The 27940-nt window shown below is 31.6% G+C and overlaps 1 protein-coding gene and 1 non-coding gene across 4 annotated transcripts in view; both read left to right on the forward strand.

The window, feature by feature from the left end:
• The first annotated feature begins 3101 nt into the window (after positions 1-3101).
• LOC114332190 (monocarboxylate transporter 9) overlaps positions 3102-27940 on the forward strand; it is an 81216-nt gene continuing 56377 nt past the window's right edge. Inside the window, exon 1 of one of the 3 annotated variants that reach the window (XM_050657548.1) lies at positions 3102-3296. The gene's annotated coding sequence lies outside the window, so the exon portion shown is untranslated. Of the gene's footprint in view, positions 3297-26070; positions 26177-27940 lie in introns of those variants that run through there. The other 2 variants (XM_050657546.1, XM_050657547.1) reach the window with 2 other exon arrangements.
• Trnas-gga (transfer RNA serine (anticodon GGA)) lies at positions 11161-11232 on the forward strand. The gene has a single exon. It is a non-coding gene; the product is annotated as a tRNA-Ser (tRNA).

Consider the following 27940-nt stretch of genomic DNA (forward strand, 5'->3'; position numbering starts at 1 on the left):
CGAAAAATCAATATTTTCAATGGCAAATAACTCGAAAAGTATTGACTTAGGTAAAAAACTCTATAGAACAAAAGTTGCTTAAAATCAGTCAATTTATCCATTTCCGGTCTTATCTTCAACGTATGTTTTTTCACCCCCGAGAAGGGGTGACTGTCACCCCCCAAGTAAAAGCAACCAACGGCACAATTTCAACTTTGAAGTGAAGGGTAAGTAGAACCTAAATTCAAATTTTCATGCAATTCGGAGTTGCCCCTGAAAATTACACGGTATCGCCGAATTTCCCGTTCATTTACTGGACTATTAGGAAGTATTTTCGGACTAGGCGAATTGGGTTAAATTGTTTAAAATTATCAGTAGTAATTTTACAGTTTGACTCTTTGACAGTTTTAATTTCACGACCCAAAGGGGAGTGAAATTATGTTAAAGTGTCACGAGGTCAAAACAAATCGGTAATTTTTAGGAGCTCGAGAGTAATTCGGTAAGATTATTTGACGAATAAAAAACAGTTTTTTAAATCATTTTAACTAATATTTTATTGATATCTTCGCCTGAATATTTGTTAAACATGTTCATGGTGTTCTCTTTGACAAGTTGTAAAACACTAATTGTTATTAATGTCATTGAATGCTGACGTAATACTTGACGATGGCAAATTATCGAAAAAAAATCCCGCTGTAATTTTTATTCTTGTAGCTTTCTATTGGTCAGAATCTCATAATTTGAGGAATTTCCGGTTTTCGTTTGTCAAGTGAGTTTCTGGACACCCTGTATTCTCATTGTGGATTTGCACGTTTATACACTTCTCCAAGAAATTAACGCACCACCTTAAAAATGGGTTATTTTTGATGTCTTGAATTTTTTAAACCTGTTGCCCGATTTAAGTTATTTTTTTAATGTTATAGTCTTATGCTTTAACAATATCGCTGTAATAATATTGTCGCTAGAGAGGTAAATTGTCATTGTATACCAGGTGTACCAATCAAATTGTGATTTTTTCTCAAAGTTCGCGCCACCCTGTGGAATATTCTAGCATTTATAAAATACCTACTGAAATTAAAACCCAACTATAGCCTCATGTTTTCTTAACATTGTGTTTTTTTATTCATTCGGTTATGTTGGATAATAAAAAATTAGGTACTTTAACAACTAGCCTTTGTCTTTCGTCAATACAGGGCGTTTTTAAATAAGTATGCCAAACTTTAAGGGGTAATTCTAAATGAAAAAATAATGACAGTTTGCTTGATAAACATATGTCCGCAAATACTTCGTTTCCGACATAGGGGGTGTTGAAATTGTTCTTGCAAACTGACGATTTATTTATTGCTCTGCTCTAAAACCGGTTAAGATATGCAAATGAAATTTGGTGGGTTTTAAAAGGTAGTTATTGCGCCTTTTTTTATAAATTTTAAATTTACCATTGGCGATCATACGGGTAATATCACTGTTATGTGCGTCAATGGTGAACATAACATTCTTAATTGTATGTCAAAAAATGCACAATAACTACCTCTTAAAACCCACCAAATTTCATTTCCTTATCTCAACCGATTTTAGAGCAATAATTAAAATGGTCAGATTGTAAGAAAAATTTCAACACCCCTATCTCGGAAATGAAGCATTTGCGGACATACGTTTATAAAGCAAACTGTCATTAGTTTTTCATGCAGAATTACCCCTTAAAGATTGCCAGAAAATACCCTGTATTGACGAAAAACAAGGCTAGTTGTTAAAGTACCTAACTTTTTTATTATCCAACATAATCGAATGAATCAAAAAACAGAATGTTAAGAAAACATGAGGCTATAGTTGGGTTTAATTTCAGTATTTTATAAATTCTATTCCACAGGGTAACGCGAACTTTGAGAAAAATATCACAGTTTGATTGGTACACCCGGTATACAATGACAATTTACGTGTCTAGCAACAATATTATTACAGCGATATTGTTAAAGAATAAGGCTGTACCATATTAAAAAATCACTTATTCGGACAACAGGTTTAGGAAATACGAGGCATCAAAAAAGGCCAATTTTTAAGGTGGTGCGTTAATTTCTTGGTGTAGTGTAAATTAAAGTAAGGTCATATGGGCTATTCCACGAATATACGACTGTGTTGGATTATCGCGACAACGAATATTTTAGTGTGCAACATAAGAAGTGCGAACGTAAATGGCTCTAATAATTGTTCCAATAAACAACAATGTCTTTGCAATTTACTTTCGTTCTTCATAATTTGCACAGTAAAATATTCGTTGTCGAGATAATAGCCACAATAATGCCACAACAGTTGTATGTTCGTGGAATAGGGTATAGCTATGTTAAATAGTAAGAATATAAAACAAAATATTTAAACAGATACTAAATAAAAATGAAAAAACATTTTAAATTTCTAAACTTGACTTTATTTCCGGTAAAATGTAAAATTGCTATAGTCCATGAGGTGAGACCGCTCCCGTCTGAAAAAAACTTATGATTCGGTTTCTTTGTGAATTCCCATTCAAAAATGTCCACTTTAAACAAATTATCTGAAGGGTGCCTAGGCCTAGCGGAATTTTTGGGCAGAAATTGTTTAAACAATTTATTTAAACAAATACAAAAAATCACCTTTTTGGCCCGAAAAATATTTTTTTTAGATTTTCTGGGTCATTCTAAACACGAAAGATATCTTGTGATTTTTCTCAAAAATTGATAATTTTCGAGTTATAGGCGATTTAAAATCTGAAAAATGTGAAAATACGCATTTTCAAGGCTTAAAAACTCATATTTAAATTACTATTTTTGAGGTTGCCCAGAACTTAAATTGTAGCTTAAATATTCATTTTCAAGATTATGAAGAGTTATCGGGTCTAACCTTGATTTAGACCACCGATTTTTAATTGTTAATTATGCGTGTCCTCCGATTTTTTTGCCGGTGCGGCGCGCACTATTTCCAAAAATTTAATTGGCAATTGGCGTACGAGTGGCAAACCTTTTTGCATCTTTTTTGACGTACCAAAACTGACATTCTCCGAAAAATTCAGTTTGTTCGTATGACTTTTAGATATCTGATGACTGGACTATTTAGCGGTCATGCGATGACGCGAATGACGTCCATACGACGATGCGCTCTCAGTTGTTTGCGAACCAGGGAAGAGTGAGAATATAATCGCGGCAGACGGCAACAACGTTTGAGCGTTTGCTCGGCTATTGTCATTTTTACTAAAAATAAATCCCGGCATTGATAAAAATCTCGATTTGGCATTTCGGCTGCAAAAAGTCTCAGGTGCTTAACTGGAATCATTCAAAGAAGAGGAAAAGGTAAGTGTTTTTATTCATTGTTTTTATTATAATAGTGAAAGTGAAAGATCTTGCATCCTGAAAATGGGAGATCAATATTGTTGCTATAAACGAGAAGTGAATCACCGCGCACACAGAGGTTTATTTTATTTCTTTTTTGTTTGAATGTGTTGAATGCATTTGTTGCAGTTTTAGTTCATTGAAAAGTGCAACAATGCGTTTAATCAAGCATAAATTTATTTGTTGGTTTTAATTCATAAGTTACATTAAAGTTAACTACTATATGTATTTAATTTTTAAATAGCATAAAAATGTTATACATGTGGTATTATTATAATTTAATATTGTATTATCATAGTTGTTTTTATTGTTAATAATTGTCAAGTTTTAATAATCCACACTTTTTATTGGACTTTTAATTTTTTTGTTTTTTTTTCACACCTACTTTAACTTTTCTCGGGTTTTCAGGTTAGTCAAAAAAATAGGCGATTTTCGGCAAATCCGTTCAATAATAGTTATTTATGTACCAAGTCAGTAAAATGACTCTTTATCGAACGCGTCTTGATATTACGAGAAGAGCGGGCGAGGCGAGTAACAGACAAGTTCGATAAAGAGCCTTTACTGACGTGGTGCATACAAAATTATATCATATCGCCAACATAATTTGATTGGAAATCAACTTGGAATTTGAATTCGCACCTTAAAGTTGACTACGTAAGAATTTGGGCTCTGTAATACTTTAAAAATAATATAAAATTTATAAAATAAATTGAATAAAAACGTGTCGGTAATTTAACTTCTTTAAAATCTCATTATAACACTACAAATTTTTTAAATTTGATTATCTTCATTATTTCATAAAATTAATCATCTTTAATTTTAATAATCGCTGAATGAACAACTGGAAAATTAAGTACTGAAAGCTTGACAGCTTGGATAATGCCAAAATATATTTTATCTACAATTTCACTTTCTACAATAGGGCTTTTCATTCACAGTCATTCACATGTTGTATAATCCGTGTATATTAATATTATACACAGATTATACAACATGTAACATATGACAGAAGCTCGAAACAAATGACAATCGATGAAAAGCCCTATAATTTGATATTCATTGGTTAACACTTTTAAAATTTAGTTTTTAACTTTTGCAATATGGCCGCTTTCGATTTTTAATCGATAGTTATCAATATTGATAATTACTAAATCGGTAAAGTTTTAATTTATTTTATATGAATATATTTACAAAATACTACAGAATTTCACTTTTTGACATAAATTTAATTGTTAATAACGCAAATTGTGTACAATATTTTTAATAATTAAAGTAAATAAATTTTAAGTTCACTCAAATTCTCGCCCTTCGATTACTGCCATCGACCACTTACATTCAATCTCGATTAATCGCGGCAGGTAAAGTAAAATTCTTCTTTCAGCACAATAAAGTGTTACTTTACTGCCGCAAATGAGGGCAAATGAGTACAATAACAATAACTAATTTTTTTATATTTTTTTTTATTTTAACAATAACAATCCAGTAGGTAATTACAAAATGGTATTGTCCTTTTCATGAGCATTTTTCAGTGCGTAATAAATGATAGGAAAAAGGGTAAGTCCGTGATAATACACATTTATGACATTTATTCTAACATGACATTTTAGTTAAATCTGACAATTGTCACATTTTATTTTCAATTTGGAATAAAAACAAATCAAATGTGTTTCTTGCATTATTTATAAAATGGTATTTTCTTTGATTTGTATAGTCTTATAAATTATACAGATTATATTTGTAATATTATTATCTAATTAAAAAAAAATTATTATGGCGCCATCTATCGACAACTATAATAACTAAACTAGAATAAATGTTGTAAATGTCTGTAATCACGGACGTGTCTTTTTTTCTGTCACATACAATTTAATGCGTTAGAAAGAAATCGAAAAACTGTGACGCACTGAAAGATGATCATGAGAAAAAGAATATAGGCAAATTTTTCAATTTAAAGAAACTTTTTACTTTATTTAAAAAGTGTTTTTCTTTTTCTTGTTACTGATTTTTATGTTTATTGAACTTTATTGTGTTTATACACTTCTCCAAGAAATTAACACACCACCTTAAAAAGTAGTCATTTTTAATATCTAGAATTTCCTAATGTTGTCCGATTTAAGTGATTTTTTTAACATGTTATAGCCTTATTCTTTAACAATATCGCTGTATGTAATAATATTGTTGCTAGACAGGTAAATTGTCCTTGTATACAGGGTGTTCCAATCAAACTGTGACTTTTTCTCAAAGTTCGCGTCACCCTGTGGAATATTCTAGTATTTATAAAATACTGAAATTAAAACCCGACTTGGGTATAGGTACTTTAACAACTAGCCTTATTTTTTGTCAATACAGAGCGTTTTTAAATAAGTATGCAAACTTTAAGAGGTACCTAATTCTGCATGAAAAAATAATGACAGTGTGCCTGAGAAATGTATGTCCGCAAATGCTTCGTTTCCGAGATAGGGGGCGTTGAAAATTTTCTTAGAAACTGACGATTTATTTATTGCTCTAAAACCGGTTGAGATATGCAAATGAAATTTGGTGGGTTTTAAGAGGTAGTTATTCTGCATTTTTGATATAGGTACAATTAAGAAATTTATGTTCACCATTGGCGCACATAAGGGTCATATTATCAGTATGTTTTCTTAAGTTATTTTCATAGAGTGAATGCGTCTAATCTTCTTTGACAGTTGTTGAAGCTACGCTGACCGTTTTTGTTGAATATATTGATTACAATTATTTTCAAATTCGTAAGCATTAATAATAAAAATTTCTTTGATTTTTAACATGTTTTTCTATTGATGTACTTAGTACGATAGAATTTTCTAGAATCGTATTTATCTGTACAACTTCTATGTAAATCTCACTTGATTATGGTGAAACAATAATTATTATTCCGCAGTTTCATTATAGGTGTGGGATCTTTGCACTGCGACAAAAGAACTGTATCACTATCACTAGCCACTAGCTAGAATGGTATGTTTGTATCTGAACTTCCGGTCAATGCAACCTCGAAAATATGTAACACAACTATGTATATAAATAATGAGGTAATTGCGTGCTTTTTACCATATTTTAAATCCTATCAGTAATGTTGTCAATAATGTGCATATTTAGTGATTTTTTATTGCTCATTTATTTATTTTAATACAATGTATTTAGTTCTGGGAAAAAAACTGGGAATTCAACCGCGACACCAAATCTTCGTGGACTTTAAACAAGCTTAAGATTCTATTCAGAGAAGCATTGTGGAGACTATGGTAGAAATGGGAGTACCTGGAAAGCTGGTACGATTAGCACAGGTAAGCACGTAGAACGCTTCTGCACGAATCAGAATTGGCAGCACCACGTCGGAGGAATTCCTCATTGACACTAGGCGTAGACAAGGAGATCCTCTCACCCCCCTGCTGTTTAACTTCGCACTGGAACATGCAGTAAGGAAAGCTCAGCCACAACTAACAAACGGATTTGCCGCCAAGGATCAAAGATACTATTGGTCTTTGCGGATGACGTGGACATAATTGCACAATCCACCAGAGATGCAAAGGAAGTTTTCACCCTATTCGAGAACGGAGCCAAGGAAGTTGGTCTTAAGGCCAACGAGGACAAGACCAAGTACATGGTGGTTACGAAGAACCTAAGACCAAGGGTTAGACAAAACGTAACAATTAATGAATACAACTTTGAAGTCGTCAAAGAATTTAAGTACCTGGGAGCGATCATAACATGTGAAAATAAATACGAAAAGGACGTGGCAGCCAGGAACACTGCAGGAAACAGGGCATATTACTCATTAATGACCCTACTTAAATCAAAAATACTCTCAAGACCAGCAAAAATAAGAGTATATAAGGCAATAATTCGTCCCACAATAGCGTATGGAAGCGAACATGGACTCTGAACCAGCGGAAAACGACAAAATTACTGGTACTTGAAAGAAAGATGCTGCGGACTATCTATGAGCCTTGCAGAGAAGAGACAACAGGAGAATGCAGAAGAAGACACAATGATGAACTCCAGAGAATATATTATGGAGATGAAAACATAGTACGCTACATTAAAGCAAACCGAATACGATGGGCGGGTCGCGTGCTAAGGTCGAGTGACGAAAGACTTCTGAACGCCACATTCTGGGAAAGGCCCGATGGAAAAAGGTCAGTTGGTCGCTCAAGAAAAAGATGGAAGGACGCAGTGCCCAGTGATCTACGCAAAATGGGAGTACAGCAATGGGAAATAGCTGCTCAGGACCGACAACAATGGAGGGAAATAGTAAACGCAGCCAAGACTCACATAGAGTTGTAGAGCCAAATGATGATGATGATGATGAATGTATTTAGTTGTGAGTGTGTGTGATGGCATTATTGAAAATAAAATCATCAGACCATAATTCTTCGATGACTCTTAAGGTGACAATCCTCCTTCCAAAGGAGGCCATACTTCTTCGATGACTCTTCTAAGGTGCAATATATTGAGGGTAGTTAACAAATTTCGTGGTAGCTCAATTACAAGTTTTTTTTTAACTTTAGAAGTACCTATTTGAAAGTCTATTTGGATGAAAGGACTCTTAGCAGATTGATAAGCTTTGTATTGCTAGCCAATTTCCCGATTTAACACTGCTTGATTATTTTCTTAAAACTTATCTTACGGTCAACATTTAGGTTATAAGTGGATCGGAAAGAAAATTACGTTCCTGATTAGAAACATACGAAACTGGGAATCCATAGAATAGTTGAAAGACAGTAACTGAAATGCATACACGCTGTTGAGCGTATACTACAAGATTATTTTCTATGGGACGACCTAAAGTATATAAGAGTCCAGGAATGTAATAACCATATTGCTTATATTACTACAGTAGACTACCTATATAACGAGAACTGAAATGGCGGACTAATTACCTCGTTATAAGCGGATCTCGTTATATCAGACAACAATAATATTGAAATATTTTGATGCCTCTTACGTAGTTTATTAGGTGTCGATGGTCGATCTGAACAATGAATGCCATCGTAAATTGTAAATTTCCTACAATTTTCAATATCGGCGGATAAACAGGAAGAAGTTTATTACAGGCGGCGGAGTTTATTACAGCACTGGCCTCGATAATAACAAATATGTTAAGCATTTCTATATACAGGAAGTTGGGGTATTTATTTATAGCTATTTCTGTGCTAAAAACAGGTAAAGAAACAAATTCTTCGATTTCATTTTTCCTCGTTATAACCAAATATGCCTCGTTATAGAGGGTTATAGTTCAATAGGAATTTCGTAGGACACCTAATGTACCTCGTTATAAGCGAAACCTCGTAATATCCGTGTTCGTTATAGAGAGACTCCACTGTAATAGAAAGACATACTAAAAAGAATCAAAAACAAAAAACAACGATGGATAACCAACGAAATTATTGTATTGATAAAGCAGAGAAGACAACAGTAAATAACAGGGAGGAATATAAGAAAAACAAAAAATAAGATCGCGAAAAAAGTGTATGAAGGATAAAAATGCTTATTCGTATCATTTTTAGAGCTTCAGTGGTATTTTCATCTGGACTCAATAATCTATTGAACTATTTTTCCACATGCATTGGAATAGTCCATTAATTGAATTAATGGCAATAATTCATATAACAAGCCATCGTTGTATTATTAAAAATGACATATGGTCCACTTAACCAAAATAAATAGCGTCTAACAATATATAATTTCAATATGTGCAACAGCTGGTGTGACAGCCAATTATTTCACTATAAGAGAACTTTCAAAATATAAATATTATGTAGCATTGCAAATTTGAATAGAAGAAAACAAGGGCAAAAATACCAAACTTCTACAAAACAAAATAACGAAAATAACTAATCAGTGGTGAACGCGCTAATAACCGACAAAATAACGCAAAAGATGGAAAATATAAAACGTGAAATAAAAAGAGATGAAACTAGTAGAGGTGTACAATTTTCGTTAGGAACCTATAAATTTATATAATTTATATAATTTAGGATAGTATCACGAGGTTTTTCCTGGTTTTCCCTCGTTATTTACTATGGGATCTCTAACGCGAGAATTTTAATGTCACCGTTGCATGTGGTTGTCTTTTTAAAGACAGATCACATGCTATGATTTTTTTGTGACGGATATTCTTGAGTTGGGGTTGATTTCATGTAATCGAATGAACTATCTTTCAGTAAAGTCGTCCCAGGAACGCAACTCATAAAAATATTGGCAATATCATTTTAAAGTCTTCTACTTTAAAATGTATCATATTATGTATCTGAATTGCCGATATAAATGAGTCAAATTAAATAAATTATTAGAAGAATTTTTTTTTACTAAGCAACAACATTTTTGTTTATGTTAGTAGTATTTTGTATTTTGACAACGGCACCCGATTTGGGCGTCGAAACGTTAATAAAAATAATTTTTTAATAATATTGTGGCTTATTTGCCATTATAAATAGTTAAAACTATAAATTTACATTACATTACATACTTTCCCACCTTTAGATGTATCGGAGGAAAATGACAACTGTCACTCACGGACGTCTAATGTTGGGAATGTAATGTAATGTAAATTTTATAGGTTTCTATAGATACCTTTACACCTCTACAAGTTTCATCTCTTTTTATTTCACAACGTGTTATGTTTTTCATCTTTTGCGTTATTTTGCCGGTTATTAGCGCGCTCATCACTGTAGAATAAATCTGCAAATAAATAGATGTGAAAATATAATTACAGAATTACATAGGTAGATTGTATAAGTTGTCAATAGATGGCGCTATAATCGAAAAAAAAATTATTTACGAATTATATAATAAATATATCTACGAGTATAATCTGTACAATTTATAAGACTATACAAATCAAAGAAAATACCATTTTATAAATGCAATAAACACAATTGATTTGATTTTATGCCAAATTGCAAATAAAATGTGACAACTGTCAGATTTAACTAAAATGTCATGTCACTAAAATGTATATTATCGCGGACTTACCTTTTTTTCTATCATTTGTGACGCACTGAAAAATGCTCATGAAAAGAAGCATACCTACCTACAGAATTGAAAAACAACAAAACTCAGACATGTAAGGTTAGCTCAAAAACGTAGCAATGCAAAGACAAATTATAAAACAAACAAAAAAGTTAAAGAGCACGAACATATTTATAAATGAAGACTTCTCAAAAGACATATTAGATCAAAGAAGATATCTATAACAATACCCGAAAGAAGCGAGAGAGAAAGGGCAAACCGTCTACATAAGTAACACTAAAAATAGGGCTTTTCATTCACAGTCATTTGTTTCGAGCTTCTGTCATATCTCGTATAATCCGTGTATACACAGATTATACAACATATGACAGCGGCTCGAAACAAATGACAATCGATGAAAAGCCCTATTGATGTAGAATGATATACCCCGAAAATACACTTCTCAAAGAAATTAACGCACCATCTTAAAAATGGGTCACTTTTGATGTCTCAAATTTACTAAACCTGTTGTCCGATTTAAGTGATTTTTGAAGTTATACTTCTTTAGGCCCGATTGGGAGTGAATTTTTATTATTCTGCGCGCATGCGCACACAGACAGTATGGAGTCCGTTCCTAATTGTTTTAAGTCATGTAATTATGTATTAGTCCAAAAAAGTTGTGGAAAGAATATATTAGTGTTTTTAGTAAATATATTTATTATAATTTTTGTATCTTTGGATTTGTCTACCTCGGAAATAAGATAATAAGTAATATTTAAAGTATTTTTCTACTTCACTTGGTCTATTTGACACTGAGAAATGTCTGAGAAATCTTGTAGTCCGCACCCGCACAAACAAAAGGAGTATAGCTCAGTGGTAGAGCGTTCGACTGGAGATCAAGAGGTCCCCGGTTCGAATCCGGGTGTTTTCTATTTTTTTTTTAATTTTTGGTATTGTTTTAATAAAAAATTTTGGAAAGTACTAAGTAAAAATTAGTTTAATCTTTAAATAAAATATAAATAAAATTTTCGAAAGTATATTTATTTCAACAAATTTACAACAAATCTAGTATTTTTATATTTATTTCGTTGAAATCATATAATAGAAGTATATCTTCTTACGTGCGTACAAAGTACACACACATTCTTTTTTTTTAATAAATACGTTATAGCCCTATTCTTTAACAATATCTTTCTTGTTTCTCACTTTTGATAGATTAGGTAATACACCCATATAGGACTTTTACTACATGACTCATAAGGCACAGAAAAATTTTTGGTGAAATTTTCTTGGTAGTTTTATTTCTATGCGGTTCTTGATCATCAATCTTTCTTGGTTCATTTAACTGTATTTAAAAACCAGCTCAAGCTAAAAGACTTAGTTTACGGCCATGCTAAAGCATTAGGGCTGTCTTATTGTGATTGATAGTTTTCTGGCAAAATCAGAGTTTTATTTATCCAAAAGCTCTCCAACTTTAATCAAACGTTTTTAAGTAAAGGAAAATAACACAAATATAATCGATATTTCTAGACCTAATAACGGAAAATTAATTTAGTTAAGTGAAAATGCAATGCAGATATCTGTATTGAAATTGCTTTTATTTATAGACATTCATTTTCATCGGCTTATAAGGTCATACTGGTGTGCCCTTTAATGTGATTGTTCGGAGTGGATTTCTAATGAATTTTCGTATTATGCTGCGGATGCATAAAGGTGAAGTTAAAAATAAACAGAACATGACTATAATTCCGGTATACTTATAGGTTGTTCGGCGTGTAAATTTTTAAGATTTTTAATTTTTAGATTGTTCATGATGTATTCAGAAAATTAATTTTTACTAATAGTCCAGTCATCAGACACAAAAAAGCAACTGAACTTCTAAAAATCATAACTCATAACAACAAGCTTAATTTTGTTGATAGTTTCAATTTTCTTCATTTCCATTTACGAGATCCTTTCAAAACGTTGGTTACCATCACCATCAAATAACTATCTTAATTTTATTCACTGCTAATACCATAACATTCTCGCAAGTTATTTAACCATTACACCATTAAGGTACTAATACACTTTAGAATTTAGAAGACCAAAAATAATCTTTTTTTTTTCAAATTTTTTTTTTCAGAACCTTTATTAAAAATGAACATAAAACTTTTTACATATTAATATCTAACTCTTATCCAATATCTTTTTTCAAAAAAAAAAGATGTTAAGAAATAAAGAGTCTAATGCTCATAATCTTATTGAAGGTTTTATTTACTACAGTTTGTGGGCGACCGGTTTCTGTATTTTCAATTTGTACGCCATAATCAGGCCCTTAGAAACTGAACAAAGCTAAAAAATAAATGAAGCTGTGTCAAAATACAGTTGCCCTAGGTTAAGTTTTAGGTGTTAGGTTTAACAATAGGTAATAAAACACAGAAGGTGTCACAATGGTGTTCGAATGGACCAGTACTAATCTGATGTTAACTGTTGTAGTCAGTATTTGATATATAGGTAAAGTATTAATAAAACAATTATTGGTACTTATATATCAGTATAAAAAGTATACAGTGTACAATCTGGTGTTAGAATAGTAACAATTTAGCCTCTATGTCTTACTAGATTTCAAACTCATATGGTCTTCTAAATGTGTTCCTTGGTTGCCTAGGTGTTCTAAATATGTATCTCAATTAATTGTAGTGTATGTGTGTGAGATACTGAATACGTTAATTTTTGTGCAATGCCAGAAAAAACTTACAAACAGTATATGACAAAACCAAAATTGGTACTTATTGGTACTTTTGTCATATATTTTTTGTAATTTTTTTCTGGCATTGCACAAAAATTAACGTATGCAATATCTCACACACATACATTACAATTAATTAAGATACATATTTAGAACACCTAGGCAACCAAGGAATACATTTAGAAGACCATATGAGTTTGAAATCTAGTAAGACACAGAGGCTAAATTGTTACTATTCTAACACCAGATTGTATACTGTATACTTCTTATACTGATATGTAAGTACCAATAATTGTTTTATTAATACTTTATATATCATATACTGACTACAACAGTTAACATCAGATTAGTACTGGTCCATTTGAACACCATTGTGACACCTTCTGTGTTTTATTACCTATTGTTAAACCTAACACCTAAAACTTAACCTAGGGCAACTGTATTTTGACACAGCTTCATTTATTTTTTAGCTTTGTCCAGTTTCTAAGGACCTGATGATGTCGTACAAATTGTAAACGCAGAAACCGGTCGCCCACAAACTGTAGTAAATAAAACCTTCCATAAGATTATGAGCATTAGACTCCTTATTTCCTAACATTTACACAATGTGCTCATACCAGCAGCTAGTTCATCAATATCTTTTTTTTATTTATGCACTTACACTAATATTGTAGAGGGCGTAAAAGTAGAGACCTCGAAAAATGATGGCGGACAGTTAATCTGAGGATTGGGATATCTGAAATAAAAAATCGTACTGCATTTGAAAAAGGAAGGTTTCTTACGTGACAATTTACCACAATTTGACCAAAAAATAAAAATTTAACCATGAAAAACTGACGAAAAACGGGCGATTTTTTTACAAAATTTTTTCAAATTTCCGTAAAATCTTTTTTGCGGAATTTTTCACTAACGATGGTAAATTGTCACGTAAAAAACTTTCCCTTTTCAAATGCCATATGATTTTTTTGTTTCAGAGATCCTAATCCTGAGATTAACTGTCCGACATCGGAACTACTTTTTTTCGAGGCCTCGACTTTGGCGCCCTCTACAATATTAATGTACGTGTATAAATGAAAAAAGATATATTTTTTGTACTCTCTAAGAGTTAGATATTAATATGTAAAAAAATTTATGTTCATTTGAAGTTTTTCCAGAAATGTTGAACTATACATATATAGGAGAAAAGACAAAGAAAAGATTTTTATGCATCCTAAATATAGTATGGCTGTCAGATGGCATATAGGCTGTCAGAACTATAAAGACGTAATCCTATTATGTATAGCAATAAATCGATTTGAGAACAAATGGAGAGAATTATCAAAAGCTAGACCCACCTCTTATGACACCTAACGGTAGAAAATGAACGATTTTGTTCGTACTATGTGTATTATGAATTTTATATTCACCATTGGCGTACATACGGGTAATGCCCCGTATGCGCTCCATTGGAGAATAATTTTTTTTTAATTATATGTCAAACAATGCGCAATAACTACCTCTTACAACCTACCAAATTCCATTTGCATATCTCAACCGGTTTTAGACCAATAAATAAATCATCAGTTTGTAAGAAAAAATTCAACATCAGGTATTTCGGAAACGAAGCATTTGCGGACATATGTTTATAAAGCAAGCTGTCATTATTTTTTCATGCAGAATTACCCCTTAAAGTTTGTCACACTTATTTAGAGATACCCTGTATTGATGAAGAACATGGCTAGTTGTTAATGAATGACTCAAAAAACAGATTGTTAAGAAAACCTGAGGGTATAGTTGGATTTTAATTTCAATATTTTATAAATGCTAGAATATTCCACAGGAAGTGGTGAACTTTGAGAAAAAAAAACCAAGTTTGATGGTACACCAATGGTATACAATGACAATTTACCTGTCTAGCGACAGGTTATTACAGCGATATGGTTAAAGAATAAGGCTACAACATGTTGAACAAATCACTTAAATCGGACAATAGGTTTAGGAAATTCGAGACATCAAAAATGACCGATTTTTAAGGTGGTGCGTTAATTTTTTGGAGTAGTGTATAATTCCCAACAGAAGTAGTAAATTTTGATTGGTGTCGTAATTTAAGTTAAGTCGTAAGTTAATGTGAAAATATTAGAAGAGAAACATTTTACCTTGAATATAATAATAATTATTATTGATAGTAATAATAGATTTCCGTTATCAAGAGAAAGTGAATTAAATCTAAACGTAGGAGGTAATAAACACTGTTTTGAAACTATAGGAAGGAGTGTTGTTTACTGTTTATCGCTTATATTTTGGTAGTGGGTTTAGTTTTATAGATGATTTCTAGTGTACAGTATGTAATAAAAAGTAATAACCCGAGTGTAATTGTATCGCTTGGTTTGATAGACCATACAAAAAAATGTGGAAACAATGAAGTGGATGTGGAAACTCAAAATTTATACAGTGAGGGGCAACATTATGGAACAAATTAATCTTTCGAGAATAGGCGACTTTGAAGGCAAATCCCGAACCAGGTTATTTTCATTTTTGATTCATAATCGTAATGAACGAATTAATAAGAAAAACTAGAGCAAGAACCAACCAACTACAGACAATAATAGGATACCATAGATTACAACCGATAATAGAGTCCTTAATGTATGCGGACGACATAGTACTAATAGCAGATTCCGAGAACAAAATGCAGAAACTAATGGATATATGGGTAGAGGAAATAGAAGAGCTAAAAATGGAAATAAACGAGGAAAAAAGTAAAATAATGATAATCAACGGCAAAGAAGATAATGAAATAAAAATAAAATGCAAAAACTCAGAACTGGAAATAGTTACAACTTACGAATACCTAGGAAGTATCATTACTAACGACGGAAAAATAGACTGGGAAATAACAAATAGAATATATATATATATATATATATATATATATATATATATATATATATATATATATATATATGAAAAACAAAAAAACAAAAGATGTAAATCTTTGAAACACACTCAGTGATCAAAAGATCTAAGTTATTGGTTTACCGACCAAACGTAACTAAATCAAACAAATGAAATAGAGAATGTGGAAAAATTGAAGAGGGCGAAACACATTTCGAAGAACAGGTGTTTGGATCTTTGATTCTATTCAAGAAATTTTTCCCAACCTGAAATGGTGGATGTGTGAATTGTTCGTAAGGGGATTTTTCCACATTCTCTATTTCATTTGTTTGATATATATATATATATATATATATATATATATATATATATATATATATATATATATATATATAAATAGAAATAACAAAGACATCAAACAACAAACAAGTTATACTATGCCTTAGCCCCAATACTGGGAAAAAGAGAACTTGCAAGAGAAACAAAAATAAACATATCGTGGGCATACTGCAAAAACTGACCAAGTCAAATATTGTGCTTTCGAGATAATTGATGTTGAATATTCTGTAATTTTATTTGAATTTTTTTTTAAATCATTTTAAAAGGATATGTATTTTTTCTTTCCAGGTATTAAATGGTTGAAGTTAGTGATTCTAAGTAGCTCTAAAAATCGCATTAACCTTTTTGTTTTTCGAAAAAAAAATTGACTTGGTCACTTTTTGATGTAGAAATTTGCTCAAATTTAAATCATGGTCACAAAAAGATGATTATTTATCAATAATAAATCACAAAGAAAATACTTCTAATTTTGTTTATTTACAGTGTAAGGCTGAAGTTTCAAATAAAAACATTTACTTTACTTTTTAAATTGGAAAATGATAACAAAAATGTAAACGTTTCTCTACTAGAATTAATCTGAATCCAAATAGGAGAAGTAGAGCTAACCTGAATCCGAATAGGACAATACTGATGGCTCTGGAGCAACATCTTTCCACTCTGATGGTATGGACTGATACCCAAGCATGGAATTCAGAGGGAGTTGTTTCTGTCTACACAATTTTAGAAGATCCTGCATTTTGAGTTTAGAAATAGGAATTTCTTTGGAGTAAAATAGTAGTTGAATTTCTTTTATAAGATTTATAACTCTGGATCACTATAGTTGTACTTAAAAAATATATTGCGGTTTGTCTTCTTCATATCACATACATATAATTTTTAGCCAATTAACACGATTTCAGTTTTCGTCAATGGTTCTATTTTTAAGAGTACCTACGTAAGAAAAGCAGTATACCTTAATTCCTGTACGTTATATGCATCACTTTTTTTGTTTCGGCCAGTCTAAAAATGTGTAACTAATCATGCATAGTTATACTGGAACATTATTTTTAGCATTTTCTATGGCACTGTGCATGTAATCTACTTCCATGTAAGAATGCCCAGATTCTAAAAATTATGCTGCACAATATTTAAATTGCTGTTTTATAGGATAAAATGAAAGATAAACTTATTATTTATTTTTCCAACACGTGATCGTTCAACAAATAAACATACAACGTATAGATAAAACTAAAACATAGAAAAGTGACCAAGTCATAATATCCAATTGTCGCAGTTCAATGTTTTTTTTTCTTTTATGGCATAGACTTGGGTGTCAATTAGCCAGTCACAACTTTTTGTTTTCTATTCATACATAAAGAAGGCAATGAGGTCCTTAGAGTTCCATAGCAAACTCTTCCACAGCTCTCTACTCAGTTCAAAAGCCGCAGCTGGCCGCTATGGACTGTCCAAGTTGCTCACCACATTTTTCCATTATACATCTTCTTCTTTTTTCATATGAACATAATACAGTGGAACCCCGATAAGTCGGCCCCCGATAACCCGGAAGTCCGGCTAACCCGGACCGATTTTCATCAGACAAAAATTTAACAAATAAACAATTTAACAATTTTATCAAATAAAAATGTATGTAGGCCAAATAATATTTCAGAGATAATGTGTATTTGTGTAATTTGAACACATAAGTACAATAGTAAAAATGATTCATGCACACGGCGGCAGCCAGAGCGACCGTCTCAGCTTATCGGAAAGAACAGACACCTGTCTGTATTCCTTTTTCTTTATTTATGTCAAACTGTCTTAGCATTGTTTAAAAAAGACGTGACTATTTAAAAATTCTTGTATTGTGTGTAGTACAGCCTATTAATCACTTCCGTTCTGTAATGTAATCGTGCTTCAGATTGTGTTTGCTTTGTCTACGTAATGGTAACAAAACGTAAAAATGTTGCAGTGACAATGGAAAAGAAACTAGAAACATTAGGTAGGATTGATAAAGACGAATCTTTAAAATAAATTTATTGCAGCATCATAATATGATATTATGCTACCATAGGTCTGGATCCCGCGTATTAAAAAAAAGTTGATTAATAGCAAGCTAAAAATTTATTAATAGCTTAAGGGTGTCTAGTCGGATAAACTTTGATATATGAGAACACTGGAACAGGGGCAGTTTTAATTGTGGAACAGGTCAAAAATTTGGAACGGTCAGAACACGAAAATGGCACATTTGTTTTGTCCGACAGAACAGACATAAACTCTCCGAACAGAGATTAAACTCTCATGCAAAAATCAGACTGCTATTTATCACCTGTCATAATTCCTGTCATTTGACATATTCTACATGTTCCACTCATTAAAACGCCAATTTGGTGATAAATAGCAGTCTGATTTTTGCATGAGAGTTTAATCTCTGTTCGGAGAGTTTAAGTCTGTTCTGTCGGAAAAAATACATGTGCCGTTTTCGTGGTCTGACCGTTCCAAATTTTTAACCTGTTCCACAGTTAAAACTTCCCCTGTTCCAGTGTTCCCATATATTAATGTTTGTCCGACTAGACACCCTTAAGCTAATAACAAATTTTCAGCTTGCTATTTATCAATTTTTTTTTGTACGCAGGATCCAGACCTACCATATTATGGTGTCGGTACATCTCTACAGTATGACTGAGTTTTTTACCAAGAAATGAACAAAACTCTACACTCTATACAACTATACGTAATTTAGATGTGTACTGTGCATATGTGTTTCATGTTTTTGTAATTGTGATGGAGGTTATTTATTAATTTTTACTATATTCTCCGGCTAACCCGGATTTTCGATAACCCGGATCGGCCGCGGTCCCGATTAATCCGAGTTATCGAGGTTCCACTGTATATCAAAATATCAGGATTAAAAGTTTAGAGGTTAATTTAAGTTTCACAGATAAATTTCATTAAACAATCATATATATTTTTGCTATTCAAAGACAATAGATGGGGTACATTGAAATGTGGAAAAACATTACATTTTATTAAATCTTCGATTAAATTATAGGTGTATGGAATGTATTTTGTGCAATCAAAGAAAATGTGATTCAAATCACCCACCTTCTGACATTCAGTACAAAGATTTGAATCAAAAACTTTAATTCTTGATAGATGTAGAGGGAAACAAGCATGTCCAAACTTCATTCTAATTAATGTTGTTATATATCTTCGAGGTACTACATCATTTTTAAACCAATATATATTTGGAACAAAAGGTTGAATCAGTGAATACTGAGATTTGGATAGTTTACAAAGATCTCGCCATGATTGACTCCACTGATTTTTAACTCGATGCTTAATAGTGTTAACTAAATCAGATATGCAAAACTTACGAATATTTGAAGTACCATACTCAATAGCTTTTTTAGCCAAACTATCAACATATTCATTATGCGTTAGTCCTATAGGAGCCTTAACCCATAAAAAGTTCACTCTTCTTTTATTTTTATGAATTTCAAAAAGAATTTTCTTAATTAGTAGGATATAAATATTTGAATCAGTTCAATGTTGACATGAATAAAATATGAATCATATTTCATGCAAAAGTGACCAAGTCAACATGTTCATTTCTTCCAGTCTGTTGATTCGCATACCCAGACATAGACATATTTGTATGTTATGTGTGTTGCGGCATCAAACCTTATAATTTTGCCATGGGAATTTTTTCAGGTATTCGGTTAGTTCTTTGGAGTGACTTGGTCACATAAACTAAAAATCGATAAAAATTGACTTGGTCAGTTTTTGCAGTATACCCACGATATATAACACAATAGTGATACCGACTGTGGTCTATGCAAGTGAAAACTGGACAATTCTGGAAAAACATAAGAGCAGAATAAATGCGATGGAGATGAGACATTTAAGAAGGATAGATGGAAAGACAAAATGAGATAGATTAAGCAACGAGACTATTAGGAGAATGGCCAACCAAGAACCAATAATGAATAAACTAAAAAAGAGACGAATGAATTGGGATGGGCATTTGATGAGGATGCAACCCAACAGAATAACGAGAAAAGTCCACGAAGCAAAGAACGTTGTAACAAGAAAAAGAGGCAGATCAAGAAAAAATGGATACAGCAAATAGTAGAGGCGGGAAAAGTTAAAGGAAAATCACTCGAGGAATTAAAAATAATGGCAGAAAACAGAAAAGAATGGAAGAGATGGGTGAATGTAAATTAAAATAGCGATCCCAAATCCGACACCCTGATAGGGTACAAGGAAGGGGAGAAAGAAAGATTAAAAAGGTTGATTTTTTGGAATATATAATATAGTCATAGGCGTAACCAGGATGATCCTAAGGGGGGGGGGGTTACAACTACCTGAAAGGGGGGGTTACAACTACTGGAAGGTCTCTGAGGGCTATGGTGTTAAGCGTATAGAGCTCAAAGTACATTCCAATGGGGGGGGTTACAACCCCCAAAACCCCCCCTGGTTACGCCTATGAATATAGTCCATCAGCTGGATCTTTGCAAATTGTCATCATTCGTATTATAGTATTATAGGAATTAATCCAAAACCTGTAAGACAATCTTACGTCGGTTATTTATAAGAATTAGAAAGTGGCTAATATTACGACTAACGTTTTTATACTTCTTCATGACTAACTTCAAAAAATCATAATTTAAAAATAAAACTATTGTTCTTGAATTTGTAATGAGTTGAAATGAATTTCATATATTAAAAAACCACCGAATAACGATTTTGCCCTGAGTTTGTACCGAATTTCCAGAAAAATGAAGGAGACGAGGAACTTCTTGGGCCCCAGGTGCCTCGTAGACCATCGGTGTATAATATTCGTAATCAGCGACCACAAAAATCGTCGTGTTATTAGTTTGCGTGATTTTGTATCGAATTTCCATAAAACTCCAGGAGACGATGGCTATCTTGGGCACTAGGTTCTTCGGAGACCAACACCGTTATGCTATTCGTGTTCAGCGGGCCCAAAAACCCCTGAGTAGTAATATTGAACTCATGTCTGCCAATTATTTCCTAATTACAGATTTATCATTTTTCATCACTTCGAAATGCATCATTTTGTAAATAGCGTAATAAAATAAAAAAAAGTCAAAATGTAAATTCGTACAGGTTAAAACAAATTTTATATCACAGTTTAGGAGGGTACAAAAGATATTTGCAAGAAAGTATCCAAATCATATGAGGGGATCATTGTTTAAATAATTAAAAAGGGGTCATTTTTGCAAAAAAAAATATATTTTAACTGCTGAGGTAATTCACTTATTAACGAAGGTCTATGGGATTTTTTTCTGCAAAGTTATAGGGTAAATCTTTCACATAAGACTTACTAAATTAAATTTGACCCCCTGTTTATTTAAATAATTGTACACAAAACTTTAAAAACAAATTTACAAACAATTATTTTTAGCGTTTTAAATAAGCACTATAAAATATCTTATTTTACAGAATAAGTTGAGCTATGTTACCAGTATTAACCAAAAAAAATTGGTCAAAAAATATTTAATATTTTTTGAGATATTGAATTTGTTTATTAAATGTTACTACATTTTCAATTGCAAAAACGCGGTTGTTGCCAAAGAAATATTCACCTGCTTAAGATCTCATTATTTTTATTTTTATGTATATTTTCGATAAATGTATTGATAAATTCAAATTTCAAATAAACTCCCCCCTAAAAGGGCATTTGAAAATTATTCAAATTTGTTTACAATTTGTTTTTTTAATACCGTCGCGGGGATTAAGTATTTTGAAATGCCGTTTCGAAATTGGGTTCCTGGGAATTTTTTACTAATTTACAAAATTTTTTTGTCGTTTTTTCTTCTTCTTTTTTTTCTTGGAGTTATATTACTACGGGCCCTTTTAGGGTTAAATTTTATTAAGAATGTCGAATCTCTGAGTTGTAGATTCTAGACCTGAAAATATTAAGATTTAACTAAAATCTCTTTAATAAAATTTGGCTACTTACTGAGGGTGTTTTATTTAAAAATTTAAAAATTATTGTTACCAAGTACTTTAAAACTATTTGACGTTTCCTTATCATACTTGGCAGAAAGTGTAACTATTATACGCCCTATTAAATTATGATTAATAAACGTTTCTAGCTAGTGCCAGAGGCGTACGACAGGGGATAGTGAATGATTGACCCTTCCCAAATTCTACGCCACTGAGTGAATTACTATTTTAGCGAAATTTTTCGATTCTCCAATACTTTGTATGTAAATAACTTTATAGGTATCGATAAAGTCATCAGTTTGAGATATATTGGAAGTTTAAAATGAATGAATGAATGAATCAAAATAACTATGCCGTTTCATTTTTAACGTCCAATATCTCGAAAACTAATGACTTAATCGTTACCAGTAAAGAGTACATTATTTACATAGAAAGTATTGGAGAATCGAAAAATTTCGCTAAAATAGTAATTCCCTCAGTGGCGTAGAATTTGGGAACGGTCAACCATTAACTATCCCCTGTCGTACGCCTCTGGTAGTATCGAGAAACTTTTATTTATCACAATTTAGCAGACTGTATAGTACCCACACTTTCTGCCAAGTATGATAGGGATACGTCAAATAGTTTGAAAGTACTTGGTAAAAATAATTTTTAAATTTTTAAATAAAACACAGTAAGTAGCCTCATTTTATTTAAGTGATTTTAGACTAATCTTAATATTTTTAGGTCTAGAATCTACAACTTAGAGATTTGACATTCTTAAACAAACTTAACCCAAAAAGGGCCCGTAGTAATATAACTCCAAGAAAAACAAAAGAGGAGCAAAAAAAGACAAAAAAAATTTGTTAATTAGTGAAAAATTCCCAGAAACCCAATTATCGAAACGGCATTTCAAAATACTTAATCCCCGCGAAGGTACTAAAAAAACAAATTATAAACAAATTTGAATAATTTTCAAATGCCCTTTTAGGGGGGAGTTTAATTGAAATTTTGGATTTATCAATACATTTATCGAAAATATACATAAAAATAAAAATAATGAGATCTTAAGCAGGTGAATATTTCTTTGGCAACAACCGCGTTTTTGCAATTGAAAATATAGTAATATTTAATAAACAAATTCAATATCTCAAAAAATGTTAAATATTTTTTGACCAATTTTTTTTTGGTTAATACTGGTAACATAGCGCAAATTATTCTGTGAAACAAGATATTTTATAGTGCTTATTTAAAACGCTAAAAATAATTTTTTGTAAATTTGTTTTTAAAGTTTTATATACAATTATTTAAATAAATAGGGGGTCAAATTTAATTTGGTAAGTCTTATGTGAAAGATTTACCCTTCAACTTTGCAGAAAAAAATCCCATAGACCTTCATTAATAAGTGAATTACCTCAGCAGTTAAAAAAGTATTTTTTTTTTGCAAAAATGACCCCTTTTTAATTATTTAAACAATGATCCCCTTATATGATTTGGATACTTTCTTGAAAATATCTTTTGTAACCACCTAAACTGTGATATAAAATTTGTTTCAACCTGTACGAATTTACATTTTGATTTACATGTAGTGTAATTTTATTTTACTAGACTAAAAATGCATTTTCGTTGTTAGTGTAGTCACTGAAGGTGGATGGGATACGAACTATTACCTCCGATTTCGTTGAACCTCTATCGATTTCCATGAAAATTGGTGAGTAGTTAGAGGATACATCAAGAAACAAAAGTAATAATTTCCCCCTTCCCCCTTCTCGCGGGTGAAAATTATTTTATTAAAAATAACTCCATAAATCGATAAAGGGACAAATTCTAAGCAAAGTTTGTTATATAAAGTTATCAAAATAAAAGTCTTAAGTTTTTCAACCTAATAAAAATATTTTTAAAATAAAAATAATAAAAAAAAATATTTTAAAATAAAAATATTTTTAAAATAAAATATTTTTAAAAGATTTTTAATTGAAAAACTTATTGGACCATTTTCCTGGTGACACCTCCAAGGCTTCTACAATATGGAAGCCAAATGGATGCTGAAGTGAAGACAAAAGGGAAGGAATTTCCTATGCAATTCACAACCCCTGTCTGCAGCTGGTAAAGTTCCAACGGAAAATGGACCTAGTTACTCTATAATAGGAGTAATACTAATATAAAATAAAAATGTATACCATTTTTATTCAGCTGCAAGGCGAAACCAAAACTGTCTTAATTTTTACTTAGGTTAGAGAGCGCGGCCAGCACTCTTATCGACGATTTCACCTCTTGTTAGAGGCTCTTCAGAGAATGCATAGGCTGTTATCTCTACTCCAGGTAAAAATTTTCGACATTTATTAGTCCCCCATTGCAACTGACGTGAAAGTAGTAGGTGCGTAGCGGCATCTGCTAAATGAAAGTCTAAAAATCTAAGTAACCTAAGTAAAAATTAAGACAGTTTTGGTTTCGCATTGCAACTGAATAAAAATGGTATACATTTTTATTTTATATTAGTATTACTCCTATAGAGTAACTAGGTCCATTTTCCGTTGGAACTTTACCAGCTGCAGACGGGGGTTGTGAATTGCATAGTGTAGAATTCCTTCCCTTTTGTCTTCACTGCAGCATCCATTTGGCTTGCATATTGTAGAAGCCTTGGAGGTGTCACCAGGAAAATGGTCCAATAAGTTTTTCAATTAAAAATCTTTTATTTTAAAAATATTTTTATTAGGTTGAAAAACTTAGACTTTCATTTAGCAGATGCCGCTACGCACCTACTACTCACGTCAGTTGCAATGGGGGACTAATAAATGTCGAAAATTTTTACCTGGAGTAGAGATAGCAGCCTATGCATTCTCTGAAGAGCCTCTAACAAGAGGTGAAATCGTCGATAAGAGTGCTGGCCGCGCTCTCTAACCTAAGTAAAAATTAAGACAGTTTTGGTTTCGCATTGCAACTGAATAAAAATGGTATACATTTTTATTTTATAAAAATAAATTTACTATTTATATGTTATGAATCACCTTAGTGTAGGCGAAAGTCTATAAATTCGGGAAGTCGGACTAGTAATGGATCTGACAGATATACATATTTGACCAGTAGAAGTTTTGTCAAAAAAACGTTTTTGAAATTTAATTTTGTACTTTACTTATTAAGAATTTAATAAAGTTGTTACAACCCCGTAATAATTCACTTAATCCCTGAACCCATCTAGAATTACAACAATATCAAAATAAATCAATACTTCTTGAGTGGTAATTAAAGTTCAAAGATTTTAATTTTTCTTGAAAAAAAAATGCATGTTTTAAAGTGCTCCACTTCCAGGACAAAAGCGCAAGAAAAAGGCACCATGTCACTTTTGTTTCTTCTAGGTATCCTCTAATCCTAATCTAACTACTCACCAATTTTCATGAAAATCGATGAAGGTTCAACGAAATCGGAGGTGACAACCTTCAGTGACTGTTCAAAAATGCAGTTTTCATTTCATCATCATCACTTTAGTTCGCAAAGTTTCCTAAGGTTCTTACAAACTGAATGCAACACAGCAACACGTTTCGTTGAGATGCATTCAACTGCAAACATTTGGTAGATTTTGGGCTTTTTACTGCTTTATTGCCTCGCCTATTTTGTAATGTGCATTTGAACTTTTATCTTCCTAAAAAATCTTTAATTAAATTACGTTTAATATCGTCAGTGATTGCGTCCTTGATCTAAAAGTACTGAATGCTCTATTGACGATTTTCAATTTGAATACGTACAAATCCATAGGTCAACAAGTTTTTTTGTACTTTAAAGAAACAATATACATTATCAAACAGTAAACAATTTAGTGGATACAAAATTTTAAATTTTCTACAAAATTTGAGATCTTTGTTCCCTGTTTAGAATCTTATTTGAACTGATAAATATCTTTATCTTCTGAGTTCCATGTCCTTCAATTAAACAACTGATGGACAAAATCAGTTACTAACGAATTGGTGAACATTTAAGTCCGCGAAAGATGCAATTTTATAAGGTAAATGTTTTAATTTAACAATATTTAAAAAAACAGGATTTTCTCGTTATACAGGGTGTCTGCGTAACTTGGAACCATATGGGAAACTTTTTTAATATCAATTTTATGAAAAAAAATTCATTCTTTATAAAGTTCTCTGCATAGTCTAAAACCTAAGATGCAATCATCAGATATCAAATTTTGTCAACAGTATACGAGGTATGTCAAAAAATATGAATTTCGCTCAAGAGCAAACTACCTTTATATTTCAAAATATCAAAAAATGTTATTATGAAAAGTTATTTGTAATTAAAAACCATATTCAAATATGCAACAACAGCCTTCTACTAGAAAAAAAATTTCTGAAATTTTCCTAAATTACCGATTCCGAACATCATTTTTATTTATTAGACATGTAATAACTCTTTTATTAATAACTTTAGGAAAAAAAGTTATTCTTCATAAAAATCTGTGCATGGTCTAAACCTCAAGATGCAACCATCAGTTATCCAAGTTTGTTAATTTTATACGAGGTGTGTCAAATCATATGAATTCTAGAATTCTTTCTAAATTCATATTATTCGACACACCTCGTATAAAATTAACAAACTTGGATAACTGATGGTTGCATCTTGAGGTTTAGACCATGCACAGATTTTTATGAAGAATAACTTTTTTTCCTAAAATTATTAATAAAAGAGTTATTACATGTCTAATAAATAAAAATGATTTTGAAAAAAAAATTTTTTTTTCAAGTAGAAGGCTGTTATTGCATATTTGAATATGGTTTTTAATTACATAATAAAATTTAACTTTTCATAATAAAATTTTTTGATATTTTGAAATATAAAGGTAGTTTGCTCTTGAGCGAAATTCATATTTTTTGACACACCTCGTATACTGTTGACAAAATTTGATATTTGATGATTGCATCTTAGGTTTTAGACTATGCAGAGCACTTTATAAGGAATGACTTTTTTTCGTAAAATTGATATTAAAAAAGTTTCCCATATGGTTCCAAGTTACGCAGACACCCTGTATACACTTCTCCAAGAAATTAACGCACCACTTGACGTCTTGAATTTCCTAAACCTGATTTCCGAATAAGTGTTTGTTTTAGCCTTACTCTTTAATAATATCGCTCGCATAATAACGTTACTATTCGCGGTGTGCAAGTACTTGGAAGGGAAACGAGAAACGATCGTGCGCGAGTCGCGGAGAAATATTGCAACTATCTTAAATAATTCATATTGTCAATTGAAATTGTCAAATTGACGTATATTTCATACCTTCTGTCATTGAAGCAGAAAAATTATATATTGCTTCACAATATTGATATGATATGCAATTATTATATAAAGGTAAATTTAATTAATTGTTGATGGATTCGACCGTTACTTGAGAAGGCACTTGAGAAAGGCACTCTGCCGAAACAGCTGTAGTCACTTAGTTATAATAAATTCTGTGGAAGTATAGAAAACAAACGTTTTCAGTGTTTTACTATTAGATTAATTAATTGTATTTTGCTTGCAGTACTGCATTTTAATAACTAATTTTATTTACTACATACAATTATTGTTTACGTTTGCATAACATAACCTGCATAATTTTTTCTTCTTATTATTTTTTTGGACTATGGCCTTGACAATTATCCAGCAACCAGGACTAATATAATTGGCCAATATAATTAAAAGTACGAATAAAAGTACAGAGCGTAGAAATAGAGGTCGCTTTGCCGAACTTGCACGGTCCCAATACAGTAAATTGTCATTATATACCGAGTGT

Source organism: Diabrotica virgifera, chromosome 8 (assembly GCF_917563875.1).
Source record: "Diabrotica virgifera virgifera chromosome 8, PGI_DIABVI_V3a".
In the NCBI taxonomy this organism is placed as follows: domain Eukaryota; kingdom Metazoa; phylum Arthropoda; class Insecta; order Coleoptera; family Chrysomelidae; genus Diabrotica; species Diabrotica virgifera.